Here is a 9,418-nt window from a genome sequence, read left to right on the forward strand (position 1 = left end):
AAAAAACAAAAAATAATAATAATAATAATGTGTATGCTTTAAGTAGAAGCATTATATTATGAAGAATATAGAAGTTGGGATCTAGAACTGATCTCCACAAATGCATTTTGTTTAGTTGTTTTCTGTAAAGATCAACGTTTGCTGCAGAGAAAGTTTTGATGATAAAGAATGAGGACTGTACTTATCTACCTATGTAAGTACAGATAGTGTGAATGTAATTAAGGATAATGCTATTTTGTGAAGATGGTGATCAAAGGTTTCATTTCAAGATGATGAGTTCACTAACACTCAGGTTTTCTAGGTTTCCAGTACCAGGCATTATTTCCTAGTTATTGCATAAGTCTTAAGCTTAATTAAAAGGAGCTTAGTCTTCATCCATCCAAGCATATATGCCACTACTCCTACCTTTACTATTATTATGCCATGGGATCCTTGATGCATATGTCATTCCTTAATGCAACTTTTAAATGTGTCTGACTTTGGAATTTGTTTCAATATATTGTTACACTCTGAACCCAGACATTGTGTGTGTGTTTTTATTTTTTACTCCACTTTTATTTTTAAATTTTATTTAAACTTCTTTCTACACTCCAGTTTTTAATCCCCTTCATGGTATACCCTCTGACTGTTCCATATCCCATATTTCCTTTCCCCACCCATCTCCACAAGGATGGATGTCTTCACCACCCTACCACCCACCTCCTACCCACACTCCACCGGACCTAAACACTCTGAACCTAAGCAGCTTCTGCCCATTGGTTGGGTGTAAATATCTGTATCAGCCACAGCTGCTTGTTGGGTCTTTTGGGGACAGTCATGGTAGCCCCCTTTTTGTTTTCTTTAGTTTTGTCCAATTTTATTTTTAATTTATTTTTTACACTCCATATTCCATTCCCTGCCCCCCATCCACCCTCTGCCTACTCCACATCCCACATCCCACATCTTTTCCCCACCCCACCCTGTACCCCCATCCCACCTGACCTCCAAACATCTTGGGGAATCCAGTCTCTTGAGCGTTAGGTGTACCATCTCTGAATGAACTTTGACCCAGAAGTACTCTACTGTACGTGTGTTGGGGGCCTCATATCAGCTGGTATATGCTGTCTGTTTGGTGGTCCAGGGTTTAAGAGATCTCTGAGGTCCAGATTAATTGAGACTGCTCATCCTCCTACAGGATCACCCTTCTCCTCAGCTTCCTTCAGTCTTCCCTAATTCAACAACAGGGGTGAGCTGCTTTTGTCCATTGGTTGAGTGCAAATATCTGCATCTGACTCTTACAGCTGCTTATTGTATCTTTCAGGTGGCAGTCATGTTAGATTCCTTTTTGTTAGTGCTCCATAGCCTTAGTAATAGTGTCAGGACTTGGGATCTCCTCTTCAGCTGAATCCCATTTTGGACTGTCTCTGGACTTTCTTTTCTTCAGGCTCCTCTCCATTTCCAACCCTGTAATTCTTTCAGACAGGAACAATTATGTGTCAGAGATGTGACTGTCGAATGGCAACCCCATCCCTCACTTGATGTCCTGTCTTCCTGCTGGAGGTGGACTCTACAAGTTCCCTCTTCTGACTCTCAGGCATTTCTTATAAGGTTCTTCCTTTTGATTCCTGAGAATCTCTGACCTCGAAGGTCTCTGGTGCATTTGGAGGGGTGTCCCCACAACCTTCCATTTCCTGAGGTTGCCTGTTTCCATCCTTTCTGCTGACCTCAGGGTTTCAGCCTTTTCCCTCAGCCAGTACCAGATCAGGTTCCCCACTCTATTATCCCCCCTCCCCCTGCATCCACTTTTCCTCCCAGGTCCCTTCCTCCTTCCCCACTTATGATTGCTTTCTTCTCTCACCCAAGTGGGACTGAGGCATCCTAACTTGGGAACTTCAGCTTGTTGAGCTTTTTGAGTTCTGTGGTCTTTATCTTGGATATTCTGTACTGATTTTGTTTTTGTTTTTGTTTTGTTTTTGTTTTTTGTATCCACTTATTAGTGAGTACATACCATGCATGTCCTTTTGGGTCTGGGTTACCTCACTCAGGATGATAGTTTCATCCATTTGCCTGCAAAACTCAGGATGTCCTTGTTCTTAATAGATGAGTAGTATTCCATTGTATAAATGAACCACATTTTCTGTATCCATTCTTTAATTGTGAGACTTCTGGGTGGTTTTCAGCTTCTGGCTATCACAAACATGGCTGCTATGAACATAGTGGAAGATGTGAGCCAGTGGCATAATAGGGTATCTTTTGGGTATGTGCCCAAGAGTGGTAGAGCTGGATCTTCATGTAGATCTATATCCAAATTTGTAAGGAATATCCAAATTGATTTCCAGAGTGTTTGTAACAGTCTGTAATCCCACTAGCAATGGAGGAGTGTTCCTCTTTCTCCACATCCTCCCTAACATGTGCAGTCACCTGAGGTTTTGATTTTAGCCATTCTGATTGGTGTAAGGTGGGATCTCAGGGTCTTCTTGATTTGCATTTCCCAATTCACTAGGGACTTTAAACATTTCTTTGAGTGCCTGTCAGCCATTCAAGATTCTTCTGTTGTGAATTTTATGTTATTTCCTACCTCCTATTTTGATTTGGTAGTTTGGTTTTTAGCTGGGTAGCTTCTTGAGTTCTATTGTATTTTGGATACTATCCTTCTATTGGATGTGGAGTTAGTGAAGACTTTCTTCCAATCTGTAAGTTGCCAATTTTTCCTATTTGTTATGTCTTTTGCCTTACCGAAGCGCTCCAGTTCCATTTGGTCCCAATTGTCAATTTGTGATCTGAGAGCTTAAGCCATTAGAGTTCTGTTTAGGAAATTTCCCCCTGTGCCAATATGTCCAAGGCTCTTTTCCACTTTCTCTACTATTAGATTGATTGCATCTGGTTTTGTGTTGAGGTCCTTGATCTACTTGGTCTTGAGCTTTGTGACAGGTGATAAATATGGATCTATTTTCATTTTTCTACATACAGACTGCCAGTCAAACCAGCATCATTTACTGAAGATGCTTTCTTTTTGTCCTGTCATATATTTGGCTTCTTTGTCAAAGATGAAATTTATGTAAATGTGTAGTTTTTCTGTGTTTTTAATATGAAAATCCAATAACATAATCCACTATATAAAAAAACTCAAAGAAAAAAGTCACATGATAATCTCTTTGGTTCAGAAAAGGCATTTTACAAAATACAACACTCATTCATGTTAAAAGTATTGGAGGTATCAGGAATTCAAGACCCTTATGTAAACATAATAAAAGCAATTTACTGCAAACCAACAGCCAATATCAAATTAAATGGAGAGATACTTGGAGCAATCCCACTAAAGTTGGTGACAAGACAAGGATGCCCACTCTCCCCATATCTATTCAATATAGTAATTGGAGTTCTAGCTAGAACAATAAAATATCCAAAGGAGATCAAGGGGATACAAATTGGCAAAGGAAACGTGAAGGTATTACTACTTGCAGATAATATGATAGTATATATAAATGACCCCAAAAAATCTACAAGAGAACTTCTACAGCTGAAAAACAACTTCGACAAAATGGCTGAATATATAATTAAACCAATTATAAATAAAGCAGTAGCCTCCCTTTATTCAAATGATAAACAGGCTAAGAAAGAAATTAGGGTACCACCTCCTTTCACAATAGCAGCAAAGTATACAAAATGTCTTTGGGTAAATCTAACCAAACAAATGGAATATCTGTATGAAAATAACTTCAAGTTTCTCAAGAAAGAAATCAAAGGAAACCTCAAAAGATGGAAATATCTCCCATGCTCGTGGGCTGAGAGAATTAACATAGTATAAATGGCCATTCTACTAAAGGCAATCTGCAGGTTCAAAACAATTCCCATCAAAATCCCAACACAATTCTTCAAAGACATGGAAAGAGCAATTATCAAATTCACGTATTTGAAAAGGAAAGAAACCCAGAATAGTGAAAACAACTCCTAACAATAAAAGAAGTGCTGGGAGAATCACCATCTTTGACATCAAGTCATACTACAGAGCAATAGTGATAAAAACTGCATCACATTGGTACAGAGACAGACAAGTTAATCAATGGAATCAAATTGAAGACTTTGTAATTTTTACTGGAAAAAAAAAGTCTATTTTTAGTTGTGGTGTAACTTAGCCTTACCACAGACCTTAATCCAAAAACTTTCTGCTTGAATATTTCAATCAGGATTAAATAAAGTCAACCATATGTCAAAACCCATAAGGACCATATTCAGTCTTCAGTTGAGAGGCATTTGAGCTTTTAACTATTTCCAAAGTACTCTACTTCTGATCAAAAGTCATTTTGAGATTTGCCATCCTGAAGTATGCATCTGTTTCATATGGATCTCTTCTATATACACAGTAGATATTATCTTATCCTTTGAGTGATACTTTATACATTTTATCTTTTCATGTATGCATGTGTATGTGACAACATTCCTTTTAGCTCTAATATACAATGATCACTCCCTGAGTAGATATCAGTGTTCAGTTTTGTTCTCTTCTTTCGCCACTTGATTATTTTTTATAATGTTGAACATAGAATTGCTTTTTAACTCTTGGTAACATTTTTTTTCTTCATAATATTATTAACTATTTTTTTCCTCTTTTAATCTCTCTGTTGTTGCTCTGAGTTGGGAGAGTTGATCAGAGAAAGATGGTCATTTGAGAATGTAATCAGTCTCTGAGGCAGCAGAGTTCACCCTAGACAAAACAAACTTTGAGAAGCCATAAAAAGTATATTTACCAATTGTTACAGCAAAGCCCCTAATTTAATCTAGTGGTTTTATGAAGGAAAGCAGCATGTGCCTGTAATGCTAGTCTTCATTGTGCACCATTTGCCAAATTCAATAGTTCTATTCTTTCTAGAGGTGCCAGGAATGTCTTATGATCAAATTCATACACAGGCTTTAAAACTCCTTCAGATTCTATAGATAACAAAAGTCAATCATGGTTTACCACAATGATTGGTTCCCAATTAATGTACAATTGGACTTTACTACTGTTTCCTTATAGTTGTATCTTAGGGATGTTATTGAGCTTTCTTCGTTTCAGAAGACTCTTGCTTATGTCAAGTGTACATAAAACTAGTCATAGTAGAAGGTACTTAATGCTTCCTTCTATGTTTTGTCTTGGTCATGATGCTTTTTCAGAGAAATAGAACACTATTGCAATCATTCATGTTCACTACTTGACCACAATTCATGAATTTTCCTATTCTTATTTGTCTTTATCTGCTCTTTGAGTCACCTAACAAAAAGCCCAGTTTTTAAAAATAGTTTTAATGAAATTCTTCCTAAATCCAGAGTTTTAATTCATGATTTGTGGTGAAGATAAAATTTAGAGAACTTTTGAAAATGTTAGGAGGTGAGATCTAATTAGAGATTAATTAAATAAATCACAGTATGAAACTCATTGAAATAAGACTCTTGTCACTAAACTTCTTGAAAATGTCTTGCCCTCTCTCCATATCTGTGATATAGGAGATAGCTTTCTGTTCTCTACTTTTATGAATAGTTTCAACTATTTGACAATGTTCCATTACTTTTCCAACCTTGCAGGTACTACACTTGGTGTTTTGTTCTGCAGGAAACCTACTCAACTTTCAAATCTAGTTCCCCTCATGATGAACACACAACGTAAGAATAGACCACTGGGCATAAACTTTTTTTTTGGAACACTTGTAACAACATGGGATTGATAGACAAAAGGAAATAACATGTCATCTTTGAAAAATTAAAAAAAAATAAACAAAAGAAACCCATACAAAATCATAATTAAGCACCAGCATATCTAGACATCAAAGAGATTATCCCTAATATAAAATATAATACTACAAATCACAAACTTGACTTCTACCAAGTGCTGTCCTTTATCCTTTGCTCTTCAAACAAAAGTCCTTATAGTAACCAAAAACAAACCTACAATGGTATAGTCTCTTATTTGTTATTTAATTATCAGTGAGAAAGTAAAAAATAATGTACCATCTTGTCACTCGGACAATGTAGAGTACAACTCTTCTCAAATTCACTCAGCTAAATCTTAGTGCAAAGGTACAGCTACAGGCACAGTGACTGAGATTTCATGGAAAAGAGGTTTCTAACATTATTGCAGGCTAGAAATTCTGTGAAAGGAAGAAGAGTTCATGAAAAATAATTGTATTTGGTAAAGAGTCATGAAGTGCTTTTGAAATGTTGCAAGCACCAGTACTTCCCAGTGACACTGTCTGCTATATACTACAGAACTTTTTGGTCTACATTTCTCCAGTGATGTGAGTGAAAAGGCAATAGTCTAACAACTTCAATAAAAGGGTGAGATTATTCAGAAATTCAGCTGAATAAAAAAAAGAGGTAAAACTAAAAGACAGCTTATCATGAAGGTTTCTTGATAACATGAAGCCATTTTAGAATAATTTGTAGTACACATCTCCTCATCAAACAACCCAGGAAGAGTTCTATCAAAGGAATATGTCACTACCATTTCTACACACAATTTTCCATATTAGTAACTCCCTCCTGCAAGAGTGTTCCCTGTATTGACTCTTATCACTTCTCTCAGGACCCTCCTTATCTTTATTTCCTGGTTAATCGACCTGTGGAACTGAAACATAAGCTATTCAATGAGCCTCATGCAAATAAATTTTTGTCAACAAGTTGTTGGTTATATCTGAGTAAAGTAGCGGGCTCCATTCACTTCTGCTTTGCTTTCTACAAGTCAATATCAGCAAATTAAAAACTGAGAAACCTGCTATATTTCACCATAATAAGGCCAGTGTCTTCTATCATTTGTTAAAACTATTCTCATTAATTCTTTAATTCTTTCATACATGTACTTTGATCATAGTTAACACACATCCTGTTTGTTTTTAAAGTTCATGCCAAAGTCCCTACAAATTAATTCAATTTGTGTTGCTCCATGATTCATAAATGATAGGCATGCATTTGAATCAAAATACATGATGAGCAGTTGATCACAAAATTAAGGTAATCTGACACCTTTCCACTTTCAGAAGCTATCAAATGACAGTGGGACTTTATGCAAAGTTGGGAATCACACCTATATCATTCTTCCTTTCAGCGATAGGATATTGTATGACTTATACATGTTGTTCATATTGTTACACAGAAATTGGTGTTCATAGATGCAACAGTCAATCTTTGATACATGAATTTTGAGAAATAAAGTGAGTACTCACCTAAAATCTTTCATCACTGATTAGTGTTGGAAAGTACTTTCTAATTTACTGGACTATATAGTCAATTTTATCCAGCTGTAAATTCTGTGAAATAGTATAATTAGAGGCCCACTTTTGCAACACTGGCATAAATATAATAAAGATAAACAAGTCCAAAAATCTTAACCTTAATATGTCCAGAATATGTGACTAGACATTTTAAACTCTAACATTTCAAGAAATAATAGTAGTATAGTTGCTCAAATGTTAGAGCTTTGTAATATACTTTCAGTCCGTGATATTAAAATGCCCCCATACATTATAATAATGACTGTTTGAAAGACAGATGATTTAAGTTTTAGATAATATGTATAAAAGCTACCACTTGTATTCTAAAGATATAGTTTTGATGTTTCTATATTTATAATTGAGCAAAAGCTTTATCTGTAGAGTATGGAGTCAAATCCCATGACAAAAAGACATGGAGTAAACAAATAAATAGAATTCATCACTATCAGTTTTATATTCACCAGATAAAGTTGTGAAAAGCAACCAGGCACCCTTATAAAATGGAAGAGTAGGTAAAAAGTGTTATAAAGGTTAATACTAGGATTAAACTGCCTGGGTATCTTACCCTTTAGAGGCCAGTCCAATGGGATCATGAGTACTGTGAATTTGGTGAACCTGCTGCTTTTTTTATACAGAATTTCAGTGATATACCAGATCAAACAGCATAATCTAAACAACCAAGCATCCAGTAAAAATCCCTGAACTCTCAATATTTAGCTCTCTATCATTGGAGAGCAAGTGGTTAGCCTAGAGTCTCTGGATTCTCAGGCATAGAAGTACAGGCTTTTAGTTAAATTCAAAAAACATGGTAAATCGCCTCCTCATCTAGAATTAGGAGGCATATCCTAGTATATACAATTGTAACTCTATCAGTTATATTATTAAATATGAGTGACTTAGTGTCATATCAATAATAACCCTTATACACGATCCAATCACCACGTAAACAGGAGAAACAATCACAACTTGTATAATAGGCATCTGATTTTGTTAATCTAAAGTTTATGGAGAATTTCTAGAAATGATAATGTCTTTTGACATGGATGATATAAAGGGTACCAATAATATAGAAAGATTCAAAGCAGCTCTTGCAGTTTGAAAACAACCAACCAAAACAGCCAAAGGTAATAACATGAAGTAAAATTTCTCATGCTTTTGAAGACCAGGACTGATTACATAGGGTCTCTTGAAGAGGGATTCTGTGGCTTCAATAGCATACATAATAGAATGGGCTTCTAGGGCTGAAACAAAATTTGTAATGTGTCTATGTAATAATACATATTAGAATTACTTTACTTCTTCTTTGCCTATTTGTATCACCTTGATCTCTTTTTGTTGTCTAATTTTTCTAGCTAGAGCTTTGAGTACTATATTGAATAGAAATCATTGTCTTGTCCCTGATTTTAGTGGGATTGCTTTAAGTTATCTCTCCATTTAATTTGATATTCACTGTTGGTTTGCAGTAAATTGATTTTATTATGTTTAGGCCTTTAATTCCTTATCTCTCTAAGACTTTTAATATGAAGGGATGTTTTATTTTGTCAGATACTTTTCCTAAGGAGATGATCATGTGACTTTTTTGAGTTTGTTTATATAGTGGATTACGTTAATGGATTTTCATATATTGAACCAACCTTGCAATTCTAGGATGAAGCCTACTTTCTTGTGGTGAATGATGTTTCTAAAATGTTTTGGGGTTTGGTTTGCAATAATTTTATTGAGTATTTTTGTATTGATATTCTTAAGCAAAATTGATCTGAAGTTCTCTTTTTGCTGTGTCCTTGTGTGGATTAGGTATCAAAGTAATTGCGGATTCACAGATTGAATTGGGTAGTGTTCCTTCTGTTTCTATTTTATGGAATAGTTTGAGGAATATTGATATTATGTTCTTGACGATCTGTTAGAATTCTGCATTAAAGCCATCTAGCCCTGGGCTTCATTGGATTGGGCAATTTTTAATGATTTCTTCTATTTCCTTAGGGGATATGGGCCTGTTTAGAAAGCTTACCTGCTCCTGATTGTCTGTGATAGCCAGAAGCTGGAAAAAAATTAGATGCCCAAAACAGAAGAATGGATACAGAAAATGTGGTTCATTTATATGATGGAATATTACTCAGCTACTAAGAATGAGGACATCTTGAATTTTGCAGGCAAATGGATGTAACTAGAAAATATCCTGTGTGAGGCAAATTAGA

The sequence above is a fragment of the Mus caroli genome, chromosome 17, assembly GCF_900094665.2.
Source record: "Mus caroli chromosome 17, CAROLI_EIJ_v1.1, whole genome shotgun sequence".
In the NCBI taxonomy this organism is placed as follows: domain Eukaryota; kingdom Metazoa; phylum Chordata; class Mammalia; order Rodentia; family Muridae; genus Mus; species Mus caroli.